Here is a 16,794-nt window from a genome sequence, read left to right on the forward strand (position 1 = left end):
TGTGAAAAGTATTGAGCATTTCAAATGAAACCTGTTGCTTATTTCACACTTTAAAAATCCTGCCTACATTCCTATCTGAAGTCCTCAGACTTCCTGAAAAGGAATGTGTGATATTTCCAAATATACAACAAAGGGATTAAAATAAATTGCCCTTCTGTTGCTTATTACAACTTATGGCACATAAGTAAACATATTCATTATTTCAAAAAGTTATAAAATTGTACAATTGTCATTGCAAAATCTATTATAAGACATATTAAATACGACATGATTACTATCTCTTCTGCCCATCTCATCTCCTTTCTCTCACTGGTATTCGGAATATTATAGTAAAAGTCTGTAAATTAGGCTTTGGTTTTCTACATAAGACTTCCTAAAACTGATGTTACCCAGTCTGACAATCTTTGCCTTTTATATGCAATATTTACTTTGGTTACATTTAAAATGTTTAGGTTTAAAATATAATTATTTGTTTTTTATTTGTCCTGTGTGGTCTATATGATTTTTTTCTCATTTTTTAAAAATAGACTCTAACTTTTAAATCAGTTTTAGGTTCACAGTAAAACTGAGTGGAAGGTATAGAGAGTTCCTGCATACTCACCACCCCCATACATCACACATGCATAGCTTCCGCCATTATCAACTTCCCATGCCAGAGAGGTGTATTTATCACATTTGATGAATCTGTATTGACACATCATAATAACTCAAAGTCCATATTAAGGTTCATTCTTATTGCTGTATATTCTGTGGGCTTGGATAATTTAGTGACTTGTAAACATCATCATAGTATCACACAAATCATTTCACTGTCCTAAAAGCCCCCAGTGCTCCACCTATTTATCCCTCCTTCTACCCTAACCCCTGGGAAACAATTGAATTTTTTTTTTTTTTTTTTTTTTTTTTTTTGGTATTTTGACTTTTCCTGAATGTCATACACTTGGAATCATACAGTATAGAGCTTTTTCAATTTTCTCCTTTCACTTAGTAATAAACATTCAATTCCCTCCCTGTCTTTACATGGCTTGAAATATATATTTTGTCTAGGTTGACCTATTTTTAATGTTTGCCAGGTTTGCTGTCTCTACTTATCTACACATACCTCTATCCATCCATCCTTTTTGTTCTTCTTGTTGAACTATTTGAACTTAAGTTTGAGACGTCATAACATTTCTCCCTGAAATAATTCAGCCTGCATGTCCTAAGAAGAAGGACATTATCCTACCTAATGGTATTAGAGGAATAACTCAAGAATATTATTTCAATGCTTAGCATTTATTCAGTAATATAGCTTAAAATATAACAAACATAATCTTGCATTGCTGAGGGGAGTGTAAATATATTCAATCATTTCTTGAAAACTTTGGCAGTATTTTCCAAAATGAAGATATAAGTGCTCTGTGATGCATCGTTTTTTTATTCTAGGTATAAACTAAAGAGAAATGTATACAAAGTATAAACACCAGAGTGATGTCAGAAAGATGGCAGAATAGGACCTTCCAGTGCTCGTCCCCTCACAAAAACATCAAGTAGAACAACTATCCACACACAAAATATATTTACAACAATTAATAAATCCATATCAGCAATTACATAACAGAAATAAGGAAGACACACTGAAGAGGGTAGGGAGAATAGTGTCATATTACCACCCATGTTATTTCTTTCCCATGCCCGACAGCATCTTCCTGAGGGAAGGAAAGTGTACTGAACACCTGACTTCACCATGGACCCCAGCAGCAGGTCCATCACAGGCCCTGTCATCAGGTCAGCTCTCAGGGCCTGAGGCTCTAGGCTAGCACCTATAGACAGGGCCTTCAGAACCACCACAGCACGAGTCTAGCCACTCTGTCCCAGGCTCCAGACTGGTTTCCACAGACTCATGCTCCAGGTCTACCCCAGTGCCTGGACACCCACTGCAGCCCCAGGCTCCAGCCCAGTCCCTATGGGCACAGGTTCCAGAAGCCATAGGGTCCAGGCCTGCTCCAGAAGATCCAGGGTACAAGTTTACCCCAGTAGAGCCTGGTGATGGGCCAAGGTCAGCAGTCCCAGGCTCTAGGCTGATGCTCATGGCCTCATGCTCCAATGAACCCAGGATCCTGGGCCATTCCAGAAAACCCAGGGTCAGGCCTACTCCAGTAGAACCTCACACTGAGTTGCCTCCTGCTGACTTAGACTCAAGGATTATAGGCTCCAGGCCCACCCCAGTGGACCCAGGAGTCAGGCTGGCCCCTAAGGTTGCAGAATCAAGCCCATCCCTGTGAACTCAAGCTTCAAGTCCACACATCTGCTGACCTAGGAACCAGGCCAGCCCACTCAAACACTGCAGCAGCAAACCTGCTCACAGACCCTGACACCTGGCCCACTCAGAATTCTAGATGGACAGTTGGATGAAAAGCTTTCCTTACCGAAGACAATTTTTTTATAAAGTTGAAGATCTTTGTTCTTTAAATGCACAGACAATGAAGCAAGGCCACAAGAATTCTAAAAATTGGAAAAATACCACCAAAGAAAAAAAACGAATCACTAGTAATGGACACTTAAAAAAAAATGGCGATCTACAAATTGCCCAAAAGATAACTCTAATTATCTTAAGAAGCTCAGTGAGCTATAAGAGAACACAGATAGATGACTAAATGAAATCAAGAAAACAATACCTGAGCAAAGTAAGAGGTTGAACAAAGAGATAAAATCACATATCCAAAGAAAATAAAATCAGTATCTTAAAGAGATATCTTCATCCCAATATTGGTTACAGCAGTATTCATAATAGCCAAAAGATAGAACCAACCTAGTGTTCATGAATGAATGAATGAATCAAGTTAGGCAAGATGAATAAATTCTGGAGATGAAGTGTACAGCATGGTGACTATAGTTAATAGTACTCCACTGTATCTTTGAAACTTGTTGAAAGAGTGGACCTTAAATGTTCTCAGTATGCACACAAAAAAATATATACATTCATTAGCTTGATTGTGGTAATCATTTCACAATGTATACATCTATTAAAACATCGCTTTGGTGGAATAAAAGTAAAATCTGATGCCCCCAAGAGACTGAATGGAACCCTCTTAGCTACAAATACTTCAGAAAAATTTACTAAGTAAGTTTTCAGGACTTCAGGAGACAGTTTAGACACACCTCAATACCCATCCTCCCTTTGGCTAACTGACTTCTTATTCTAAGAGATAAACAGAAGCCAGCACGTGAGAAACAAACACTGAAAGATCCCTTCACTGATTTCAACAGACCACCTGACACTGAGGCCAGACTCCCATCCCTTTTAGCGGGTTCACCATGACAGCTGACCGACTTTATAATATAATCTTTCCTTCCTGATAACTGACCACTGACCACAAAATGGTTTTGTCCAGTTTGCAGAGATTGTATACAAAGTGCCTTTGTGATCTGTTTCACTTTTTGACATAGCCTAATTTTAATACATTTTAATGTTAAGTCTCACCCCAAAGTATACATGATCATATGTAACATATATGTTTATTCACTATATATAAGTTAGGACTCCCTCATATTCATAAGATTCTCATTTAATCTGCTGAACATGTATGTATAGCTAATGTCATTAGGCATAAATCTCAGCCTCTTCCTTTTGTCTCTGAAGTACTTGTCTTCAGTTTTGACCAGAGGCTACACTTCCCAGCATACAGGTTGCAACCCTTTAAAAAATAAAGTTCTTCTTTCTCTACACTTATAGATCTCACTATTTTAAGTACATACTTTCTACACCATAAATACATATGACTCTTGTTAATTGTACATCAACAAAGCAGGAAAAATAAATAAATATATACCTGATAGAGAGTACTGAGTACTGGTGATGTGATGCAACAGAAATTCTTCTATCGTTGCTAGGAATATAAATCATTAAACTCCTTTGGACAACAGTATCATCCAAAACAAAACCAAACAAAAAGACCAAAAGAAAAAAATACTGTAGACATAGTTTCACCAAACACTGCATAAAAACTGTTTAGAAGAGCCCACTTGTTAGCCACACTTTTCTGAGCTTTTTTTTTGTTGTCCAATTATAGCCCTTCAAATAGCAACCGTGTAAGTAGAGCTCCAATACTTGCAAACAGATCAAAAATATTTTCCAGCTTTCCTAGTTACTCTTGGCAGAGACTAGTTTGCAACACAGTATTCAGCCACTATGAGAAGCAGAAAGTGATATTATGTATGTCATTGCACATATCTAAACCAAAATTGTCAAATCGGATCATTAAAGTCAGAACTAAAGCGGCTTTTATTGTTGTAAATCTATAAACACAGAACCCTTAAATCCTCCCTTATTTATATGTGCCTCTTATATAACATCAACAGCAATAGAAACTAGGGTGGTCAGAATATTCAGCTTTCTTAGCAATTCCAAGTCAACCTTTATCAAGTGTGATCAATTTACAATATCCACCTGATGGTGTGTCTCTGACCTCTGACAGCATTACTGCTATTGTGTGTGACTGTTCTGAGCAGTGTAGTTCTGTGGCTTGTATTCAGTGGCTGTGGTCTTATTTTCCCATGCCTCATTATGCTGACCATTTTCTTTATGTAACATCAAGAGAGCCATTTCAAATAAGTGTTTCAGCATGACAATTAGAACACTGACGTCAATTAATACATGCAACAAGTAACAAATATTTCAACTAGTCCCAAAAATATACAGAAATTAAATATAGTAGGTTGAAGTCTCTAGAAGAAAAATAAACAAATATTCTTTCTTTCTTAAAACAATATTTTTGCCTCTTGAGCTTTAGAAAAATAAGGTTCTCACATTTTTCAAGGTTTTATTATCTGCTGATTTGCTTTGAGAAGAAAATTTCGGGATCCCCTAGAGAACTTTTTAAATTTTAAAATGTTTAAGTCAGTGAATAGGACTGGTCTAACTAGAGAAATGCAAACATCAAATACTGCTGAGACAAACCTTGCCAAGGGATGGTCTGGATGATCTCATATGGGGCTTTGCCATCACTAACACCTAAGACTTGAGGGACTTTTGGATTAACTGCACTGGAGCAGAGACATAAGCTTTCCTCACTGAAAATTCCTCTGTCTGGTGAGGTTTAAGTCCCATAGTTACTTCATCAAGTAGTGATTTACAAAGGGAAGGAGGGGAGCTGCATGTAGGCCAACAGTGATCTAAAAGAGGGGCTAATCAGTGTGTATGTCTAGGAAGACTTGTTACATTAAAAGTTAAGTACCAATACATTCATTAAGATTCTCTAATCTTCTCTTTGGTGCAACACTAAGAGTGTGTTAAAGTGCAGTTACAACTCTGTTGGCAAAACTAGGAAAACATGAACTCTCGGATAGTGCCGCTTGAAGAATAAAGTCGTACAACCCAACAAACAGCAATTTGGCAATGAAATAACCCATCCCCATAACACATGGAAACTTCTATGAGATGAAACATAATGCTTTTCACAAGTGACTCTGTTCTCAAGTGACAGTGGATAAAATAATTTTATCTTCTGCATGAAGAAGAGGGTGAGGCTAAGAATTTAAAACATGATGATCACTGGGGACTTTCACAGTGAGGTAAAAATGCATGCTTTTTGCAGTAATTGTTCTTTTTCCCACATGTAGAAAACAATTACATGGGAACTTTTTTTGCCTTTATTTACTTATGCTAACATAAAGACTAAATGAAAAATATTGGTTTTTATTCTTTTGTAAAAATATAATACTATATTTCATACAGTAGATTTTTTAGATGCTATATTTTTATAGGAATTTACTATATTTATCAAAACAGATGTGTCTACCATCTGTCTACCTATCATAATCATCTCTCTCTCTCTCTCCCCTACCCTCTCTCTGTATACATACTCATTGGTCCATCATCTTTTTGGAATTTAATCTACAGATATTCTAATTTACTTTAAAAATGACAATTATAAAAATTATTTATCAAAGCTTTATTGATGATAGTAAAAGATTAGAAAAAGTAAAAATGTCCAGCAATAGTTTATTAGTTAAGCAGTTATGGTGTATCTATAAAGCATCTCCATGAAAAGGCAGATTTTTATGTACTAAGAAGAAATTACCTTAAAATGTAATGATATCCTACCTTATATGTATTAAGCATTCTATATGTGTGTCAGTTTGTGTGTTTACAGGGAAACTACAAAAGGAAAATTAGAAAGTCAGGAGAGGGGCACCCCATGGAGGCAGAGACAAGAATAAGGACATGGAATAAAAAAGCCATGCTCTCATTTTTCTTGAATCATAGAATAACAAAGCAAAGATAGATATCACCCTTAAGAGCCAGAAGCTCTCAGCCTTCTGGACATTCTTTTTAATCCAATCCCCTTGTGACTGACTAAGTTTTAAATATTGCTCTGTTTTTGGTCTCTGTATTCCATGGAGGAAGATATAGTAATTTATGTTACATATATATAGATGTAACATATATTTTTATATATATGTTTATGTATTTATATAGTTACATCTATATATAAATGTAACATATTATCTATAAAGAATATAGATATATTTCCTATATGAAATTTTAAAATAACCTTTCTATAATGGCATTTAAATAAATGTTATTTCTGCCACCATAGTTTATCTTGGAGGTTTTCATTACATAACGGTCTTTCTGTAATCTATGTAAATCTCTTGTAGAATTATCCTTAGAGATATTTTATAAATGAAGTTTAATGCCTTAAAGTCACATACAGTTTTATATCCAAAATAGAATTATTCCACTGATTATGATATTTGCTTGCTAGGGCTGTCATAACAGAGTACCACAGACTGGGTGGCTTAAGCAACAGAAACTTTTTTTTCTGATGGTTCTGGAGGCTGGAAGTTTGAGAGTTTGAGACTGAGGTGTCTAAGGATTGGTTTCTCTCTGTGGCTTGTAGACAGCTGTCTCCCTCTGTGTGTGTCTGTGTAAAAATGTCTTAAAAGGGCACCAGTCATATTGGACTTGGGCTCACTGTAGCGACTTCATTTAACTTAATTACCACTTTAAAGACCTATCTCCAGATACAGTCACCTTCTGAATTACTGGAGGTTAGGACGTCATCATTTGAATTTGGGGGAGTAGGGTAGCTCAATTCAGCCCACAACAATGACTTTATTTAGCAATTTATGTTAAGCATCTCCTACCTGTTTTCATATACCAAACACACACTCTAATGAAGGAATTCTGACAACTCAGTCAAGATTATTCAAAGACTGAGATATTTGTTTAAGCTATTATTTAAAAAATATTTTAAGCAATGCTATCTCCAAAATAAAAGCAAAAATCTCTCAAGATAGTAATTATTAGAACATGTATCTATTTTCATTACTCAAGGTTCCATCATAAAAACAGAAAACACGCTAGGTATTTCAAGAAGGAAAGAGTATGGGGAGTTAGATGCTTCTAAAGGTAATGGGAGGGCTGGAGAACCAAATATAAGGAAGGAGAGCAGTTAGCTCTCAGGCTTCCTCAGGTTTTGGGTGATTAGAAAGCCGGCAGAGCATTTCTCTAATGACCAGTGATGATGAGCTTTTTTTCATGTTTGTTGGCCTAGGTGACAGGTTGATGGGTGCAGCAAATCACCATAGCACATGTATACCTTTGTAACAAACCTGCACATTCTGCACATGTATCCCAGAACTTAAAGTATAATAAAAAATAAACAAATAAAAAGAAAGGTGGCAGAGCTACCCCAATCTGTTACTGCAGAAAACAGCTGCTGTTGCCCACAGCATTCTGAAGCAAGTCAGTGGGTAGATGGTTTGTTGGGAAACACTCAGAGGCCACTCAAGGCACAGCCCTAAGTGTGCTGAATACCATGAGACTGCCAGATTTGCTTCAGGCTGAAAATGAGGAAGGATAGTGTTACAGTAGGTAACTAGTCAGACATGAGCAGGACAGGAAAGACCCCACTACCCCCACCAGGAATGTCAGGCAACCATCAGGTGATGGTCAGGCCATTTGTCTCTAAAATCAGTGATCGGTTGTAGCCAGCACCAGAGAAAGGCAGTCTCCCAATAGAGAGGAAAAACCTGAAGCTGGTGATCAGTGGCTTCCTGATAAGATCTCAGAATCTGGGCAAGTGAGCTCAAGCATGTGCACTAAGAGGCAAAATGACAGAGTTTAACTGGTATATGACCTTCTAGAATTATTCCACTCATAAGGGAAGAACGCCTCAAGTGAGCATGTGTACAACTTCAGTAAACAAACTATGCATGCAGTCCCTCACAAGTGCTGGCAGGCCACTGCACATGCAGACAGCCCACCCTGATGGAACAATGGGGGAAAAGGGACACCAGACCCCAGAAGCACGCCAACACATAAAACCTCTAGTGAAAGATCAAAGCACGCACTTGATCTATCAAGTCACCCTCTTGGCCCTCTTTCGAGTGTACTTTCCTTCCTTTCATTCTTGCGCTAAAGCTTTTTAATAAACTTTCACTCCTGCTCTAAAATGTGCCGTGGTCTCTCACTCTGCCTTATGCTCCTCAGTCGTATTCTTCCTTCTGAGGAGGCAAGAATTGAGGCTGCTGCAGACCTGCATGGATTCACCATAGCTAACAATAGCTTAGGCTTCCATTCCATTTTCAAAACTTTGCTCATGTTCTCCTCACTTGCTGAATCTAAATCAGAATCCTATCAAGGACTGCCTGGGAAACATGCATCCAAGGCTTCCTAGGCCTGTGTTTCCAGGAAGAGTAAATCAGGCAACAAATATTCTAAACTTAGCAGACAAGTTGGAAAGCTCTGTTACGTTGATTAATAGTTAAATTGATATGTGACCATTGCTTGTATTCACATTTTGAGGGAAAAATAACACATCAAAAACTAACTTTGCCATGTAAATGTATGAAATAGGCACAATTCATTTGAAAACTACAAAACACGATTTCATTCACCAGATGTTTTTGAAGAAACAAAAGTTTTAAAGGATTCAATGAAGACTGAAAGAATTATTTCAAAAATTAATGCAATAAATATTTGAATTTTCCATAATTATTGTAGCTATTATCATGGACTATTAGAAATAACTTTGAGAGGCCAGGCACGGTGGCTCATACTTATAATCCCAGCACTTTGGGAGGCTGAGGCAGGCAGATCACCTGAGGGCATGAGTTTGAGACCACCCTGGCCAACATAGTGAAACCTCGTCTCTACCAAAAATACAAAAAGCCAGCCATGGTGAGCGCCTGTAATCCCAGCTACTCGGGAGGCTGAGGCAGGAGAATCACTTGAACCCAGGAGTCAGAGGTTGCAGTGAGCCGAGATTATGCCATTGCACTCCAGCCTGGGCAACAAGAGCAAAACTTTTCTCAAATAAATAAATAAATAAATAACTTTGAGAAAATTATCCTGGATATTTTAATTAGAATATTCATATTTTACTTACTTTCCAAGGTTTCAGCAAAATTCCATTTAATTAGGAAGACAAAAACCAGACTTCAAAAAGAGGAAGCTTCTGTATAAAATGAATCTAGTGATGTTGGAGGGTGAGGTGAAGGGAGGTGGTGGGAAGAGCAGAAAATAGAGTTTAAGACAGAAATATGATGCATTTTCACATGATTTTTTCTAACTCTCACTACTCAGTTTTCCCTATTTCCATTTCATCTCATCTGCCAGGAGGTCTATGAATGGGAGTGGGAAAAAATGGAGAATTCAGATAGAGGTATTCAAGTGGCTGATTTTGAAAGCTTTTAGATAATGTGCTTAAAATAGAAATTCCTGCCTACCTAACCCCTGATTTTATAATTATGTATTGCGTTTAGCTTGGTAGGCATAACAAACATTAACTATGCCCAGTGAAACATTACCAGCTCCCAGAGTATGTGCTATTTTAGATGAGAACAATATACAAAAGGTAGTGCAAAATGACTCCTCAAAATGGGAGCTGAGTGGTTCAGAGCGATAGAAAATCTCAGCTCTGTGAAAAATCAACCTGGAAAAGTGAGGATACAGAGGACTGAGCTTGTTTTTAGCTGATTTTTAGGGCCCCAACCATGGGACAAATAAACTTATGCAGGCACATTGAGTTAATAGTTGGTATCCGTAACTTTTAAGCATTTAATTTTATAAAAGATCCTTTGCACTATAGTAGTATGACATCACCATTGGAGTGTAAAAATGTATTGCTCACTTGTCCTAACCTTTAAAATAAATAGGCATTAGCTTCACAATGATTGTAATTTTCTTTTAATTTAGTTGTGAAACACCAATACTTAAATATTGAAATAGTTTTATAGGTACAGTTACCTTTCCTAGTGTCATAGTAAACAACCATGTTTCATGCTGCTTTGCTCCCACAGGAAAAAAAAAAAAAGCAAAAAATTGACAGAAAAGTATCTAATTATATTTTGAAAACATAGATATCTAAAATTCTTACTTTCAAGTTTGGCCAGCTTAATGATTGGAATTAACTATTCTTTACATGTTCATCTCAATAACCTATCGTTAGCTATCTTTTTGTAAGAAAAACTAAGAAAATATCAGCACCAATCAGCACAATGCTGGGGAGGAATATATAATATATACAATATAATATAGTATTGACAGAAGGAAAAAGGGGATACATGAGATTATTGAACTGATTAACTTTACACAATAGAATTTAAGGTTATAATTTCATAGCACTTTTCCATTTAAAAGAAAAAGATTTTTTAGTCATCTCATGTTATTCTTATGATTAGCTGACTCAGGTAGGATATTTTTTAACACTCAATACAAGGCTAAGTATCATATAAAGTGACTATCGTTAGGAAATAGTTTGTTTATCCCCACTAAAACTCATGTTGAAATTTGATCTTCGGCTGGGCGTAGTGGCTCATACCTGTAATCCCAGCACTTTGGGAGGGTAAGGCAGGCAGATCACCTAAGTTCAGGAGTTCAAGACCAGCCTGACCAGCATGGCAAAACCCTGTCTCTACTAAAAATGCAAAAATTAGCCTGGTGTGGTGGCATGCACCTGTAATCCCAGCTACTCAGGAGTCTGAGACAGGAGAATCGCTTGAACGCAGGAGGTGGAGGTTGCAGTGAGCTAAGATTGCACCACTGTACTCCAGCCTGGGCAACAGAGTAAGACTTTGTTTCAAAAAAAAAGTTAAAAAAAAAAAAAAAGAAATTTGATTCTCAACGTGGAGGTGTTGGGAGGTGGGGTCTAGTGGAAGGTGTTGATAATGGGGAAGTTATGTGTTTGTGGGGGCAGAAGGTGTATGGGAAATTTATACCTTCTGTTCAATTTTTCTATGGGCCTGAAACTGCTCTGAAAGATAAAGTTATGAAAGAAAGAATTTGCCTATATTGGGCATTTCATATAAATGAAATCATACAATATATTTTACTCTGTGTAGCTTCTTTCACTTAGCACAATGTCAAGATTACATGCTGTAGCATATAACACCATTTCATTTCTTTCTGTAGCTGAAAGATATTCCATTGTATAGATATCATCTTTTGTGTACTCATTCATCAGCTGATGGAAATTTGGACTTCTGTCACATTTGGCTACTAGTATTAATGTCATTAAGAATATTCACTTGCAAGTTTTTATGTGAACATATACTTTTAATTCTCATGGATATATACTTCGGAGTGGAATTTCTGGGTCACATGGCAATTTTGTGTTTAGCTTTTTGAGGAACTGCCAAATTGTTTTCCAAAGTGGCCGCACCATTTTACACATACCCACCAGTGATGTATGAAAACTCTAATTTTTTTTTCCTTACCAACACTTACTACTTTTTTGAAAGATAGCCATCTCAGTGAGCATGAAGTGGGAGCTTATTGTGGTTTGATTTACATTTCTTTAATGACTCACAATGTGGAACATCTTTCCTTGTGCTTTCTGGTCATTTGTATATGTTCTCTGGATAAATGTGTATTCAAACCTTTTGCCCATTTTAAAATTGGGTTATTTGCCTTTTTACTGTTTAGTTGTAATAGTTCTTTATATAGCCTGGACACTAGGTCCTTGCCAGAGATATCATTTGCAAATATTTTCTCCCAGAGTGTGGATTGTCTTTTCACTTTCTTATAATGCCCTTTGAAAAATAAAAAAAAAAAATCTAATTTTTATACAATCCAATTCATTTTTTTGATGTCTTTGCTTTAAAAAATCATTGTGCAATCCGAGTAACAGAGTTTTACCTACATTTTCTTCTAAGAGTTTTACAGTTTTGCCCTTACATCCAAATCTTTGATCCATTTCAGTTAATTTTTACATATGATGTTTAGTAGGGGACTAAATTTACTATTTTGCCAACAAATTTCAATTTGTTGAAAAGACATTATTTTCCAGTTGAATGGTCTTTGTGTCATCAAAAATACACTCTCAATTCTATTTCATAGATGTATGTTTATGTGAGTACCATATTGTCTTAATTATCCTTGCTTTGTACTAGTAAGTTTTGAAATCAAGATGTGTGAGAGCTTCATTTTGTTTTTCTTTTCAATGAATTGTTTTGGCTATTCTGTGTCCATTTCCATATGAATTTTAGGATCAACTCATTCATTTATCAATAAAAGTGGCTGAAATTTGATATGACTTTCCTTGAATCTGCAGATAAATTTTAAGGAGTATTGCCATGTTAACAATATTAGGTCTTCCATGAATTCGAAATATCTTTTTAATTTAGATTTTTAATTTCTGTCAACAATATTTTGTAATTTTAATGCACAATTTTTGTACTTTTTAGGTTAATTTTATTTCTATGCATTTTTTAAAATTTTTGATGCTATGGGATGGTTTTCATAATTTCACTGTTCACATTGTTCATAACTAATATATAGAAATGCTACTAATTTTCCTTATGCTGATCATGTATCTTGCAATTTTGTTAGACTCATCTTATTAGCTGCCATATATATTTTTGGAAATTCTTTAGGGATATATCTACTGATCAACAGATAGATATAGATTAATACATATAAATATATCTACCTATATGCATAACTATTTATTTAAATAGGTAGGTAGGTAGGTATCAATCATCTGCATATACAGTTAGTTTTATTTACTATTTTTCTACTCTGGCTACATTTATTTCTTTGCCAAATTGACTTAATTACTACCTCTAGTACCATGGCAAGAGTGGATATACTTGTTTGTTTCTGATACTTGAGGAGAAAACACTTTCAAGTATTAAGTATGATATTAGCTGTGAGTTTCACTATTAAGTAAGATATTAGCTGTGAGTTTTCTATAGATAATGTTTATCATATTGAGAAGCTTCCTTTTTGTTCATAGCACTGGTGTTTTTGAAAAAGTGTTAGGTTTTGTCAATGTTTTTTCTGTATCAATTGAGATGATTATGCTGTTCTATTATTATATTAATAACATATATTGTTTCATTTTTGTATGTTGAATCAATCTTGCATTTCTGGGATAAATCTGACTTGGTTGTGTGTATAACCTTTTCTTAAGGAATTATTTTGAATGCTAACTCAATTTCTTTACTTATTTTAGGCATATTAAGACTTTCTATTTCTTCTTGAGTCATATTTGGTAGTTGAAATATTTCTAGGAATTTCTCTAATTAATCTAGGTTAACATAATTTTTTGGAATATCATTGTTCTTAGTATTTTCTTATAATCATGTTTATTTCTGTGACATAAGTAATAATGTTTTAATTCCTAATTTTAGTAATTTGAGTCTTCTTGGTCAATCTAGGTATTTTTGTGTTTTTCCAGTATGTTTGTCAATTTTGTTGACATTTTCAAATATACAACTTTTAATATTGATGCTTTTTTTCCTGTTCCCTATTTCATTCATTTATGGTTTAATCTTTTTAAATTTTATCCTTACACTTGCTTCAGGTTTAATTTTTTCTTCCAAGTATCTTAAGGTGGAAGGATGGGCTATTGATTTGGAATTATTTTCTTTTTAAGAAAGGCATTTGCAGGTATATATTTCCCTCTGAGCATTGTTTTTATTTAATCCCGCACATTTTGATATGATGTGTGGTTTTCATCCTCCTCAGTATTTTTTATTTTCCTTTTTATTTCTTCATGTTTAATTTTCACATATTTGTTAATTCTCCAAATTTTCTTCTGTTTTAATTTCTAATTTTACTCCATTGTGGTCACAGGATATACTTGTATGGTTTAAACCCTTTTAGGTTTTTGGAGACTATTTTTGCATTCTAACAGTCTGTCTTACTGAATGCTGTATTTGAGAAGACTGTGTATCTGCTGTTGTTTTTTTGGTGAGTTCTAGAGATGTGTTTTAGGTCCAGTTGATAGTGTTTTTAAGTTGTTTTTTTTTTCTCGCTGATTTTATGTATACGTTATTTTATCTATACGTTATTGAAAATGGGGTATTGAAATATTAACCCTTATGGTTGAATTGGCAATTTTTCCTTTCAATTATTTTAGTTTTTGCTTCATATATCTTGGGGCTATGATTTTAGGTCCACCTATATTTATAATTTTTACATCTTCTGGATTAATGTATGCTTTTATTATGTAGTGTCTTCCTTTATTCTAACAACATTTTTTGTCTTATATTTTGTTCAACACTAGTATGCCACTCTAGCTCTCTTTTGAGTACTGCTTTCATGGAATGTAAGTTTCCATTATTTTACTCATTTTACATGCAACTAAATTGGGTATTTTAATCTTAATTGAGTTTCTTGTAGATAACATATATTTGTTTTCTTAAATATAATTTCAACTTTTATTTTAGATTCAGGGTTACATGTGCAGGTTTACTATGTGGGTACATTGCATGATGCTGAGGTTTGGAGTGTGGCTGATCTTGTCACCCAGGGGACATACAGGCTCCAATAGTTCACCGAGTGAATACAGGCTCCAATAGTTAGTTTTTCAATCCTTTCCCTCTTCTTAATGTCTATTGTTGCCACTGTTATGTCCATGAGTACCCAATGGTTAGCTCCCACTTATAAGTGAGAACATGCAGTATTTGGTTTTCTGTTCCTGTGTTAATTTATTTAGCATAATGGCCTCCAGTTGCATCTAAGACAATGTATATTTGAATCATGTTTTTTGATCCATTCTTCCAATCTTTGCCTTTCAATTGGAGTGTTTAAACCATTTACATTTCATGTAATTATTGGTAAGGAAAGATTTACTTCTGCCACTTGATATCTGTTTTCTATATATGTTGTTTTATTTTTTTTCCTGCAATTCCTCCATTACAGTCTTCTCTTTATATTAAAAAGACATCTTCTAGTGTACCTTGTCATTTCTTTTGCCATACTATTTTGACTTATTGTTCCTTGAAGATTATAATTAACATATTAATTTATAGCGATCTACTTTGGATAAATACCAACTTAATTTAAATAGTATAGAATAACTTTGCTCCAATGTATCCCTGACCTTTATGCTGCTATTATCACATATTACGTCTTTATATATTATGGGCCCATTAAATTGATTTATAATTGTTGCTTCATACAGTTGTGTTTCCAATCAGACAGAGAAAAGGCATTACAAAGAAAAATACATTTATATTGTTCTGTATATTTACTTTTGTAGTTACTTTTAATAGCGTTTTATATTTCTTCTTGAGTTGAATTACTGTCAGTTACTTTTTCATTTAAGCTTGAAGGACTCTAGCATTTCTTTCTGTAAATGTATGTAAGCAGTGAACTTCAGTTTTAGTTTACCCAGGAAGGTCTTAATTTCTCTTTCATTTTGAAAAATAGTGTTGCCAGTCACAGAATTGAATTATTGGCTGGTGGTATTTTTTGTTTTGTTTTGTTTTGTTTCCTTTTGGCATTTTGAGTATATTGTAGCATTGCCTTTGAAACTTCCTGGGTTTTGATGAGAAATTAACTGTTAATTGTATTGTTGTATATGTTAAGTTGCTTCTTTATTGCCACTTCTAAGATTTGTTAACTGTTGACGGTTTGATTGTGATGTGTCTAGGTATGGATTATTTTAGTTTATTCTACTTGGAGTTTATAAAAAATATTTGGATAGAAACAATAATGTTTTTAACAAATTCAGAAAGTTTTAGGTCATCATTTCTTTAACGATGTTTGCCTTTTTTTCCTCCTGTTGGGACTCTCATTATGCATATGTTGGTATGCTTGAGGTGTCCCATGGGGCTTTTATACCTTGTTTATTTTTCTTTATTCTTATTTATTTCTTCTTTTCAGACTGAATTGACCTGTCTTCAAGTTTGCTGATTATTTCTTTTGACTGCTCAAGTCTGCTGTTACGGCTTTTTAGACTGAATGTTTCATTTTAGTTATTTTACTTTTGAACCCCTAAATTTATAAAGTCTTCTTTCATAAATTTTCTCTCTCTCTCTCTCTCTTTTTTTTTTTTTTTTTTTTTTTTTTTTTGGAGACAGAGTCTCTGTTGCCCAGGCTGGAGTGCAGTGGCATGATCTTGACTCACTGCAACCTCCACCTCCCGGGTTCAAGAGATTCTCTTTCCTCAGTCTCCTGAGTAGCTAGGGTTACAGCCTTGCACTGCCACGCCTGGCTAATTTTTCGCATTTTTAGTAGAGACAGAGTTTTGCCATGTTGGCCAGGCTGTTCTCAAACTCCTGACCTAAAGTGATCTGCCACCTCGGCCTCCCAGAGTGTTGAGATTATAGGCATGAGCCACAGTACCCAGCCACTTTTATCTCTTTATTGGTAATTTCAATGTGGTGAGACATCATTCTCATACTTTTAAAACATTCTTTAAACATAGTTTCATTGAACTCGGTGAACACATTTAAACTAGCTGATTTAAAATCTTTGTCTGGAAAGTCCAATCTCTGGGCTTTCTTGGCACAGTTTTATTTATTTCCTTGCCTATATATAGGCCACACTTTCTTGTCTTTTGCATGCATTCC

Source organism: Macaca nemestrina, chromosome 3 (genome assembly GCF_043159975.1).
Source record: "Macaca nemestrina isolate mMacNem1 chromosome 3, mMacNem.hap1, whole genome shotgun sequence".
NCBI classification, from domain to species: domain Eukaryota; kingdom Metazoa; phylum Chordata; class Mammalia; order Primates; family Cercopithecidae; genus Macaca; species Macaca nemestrina.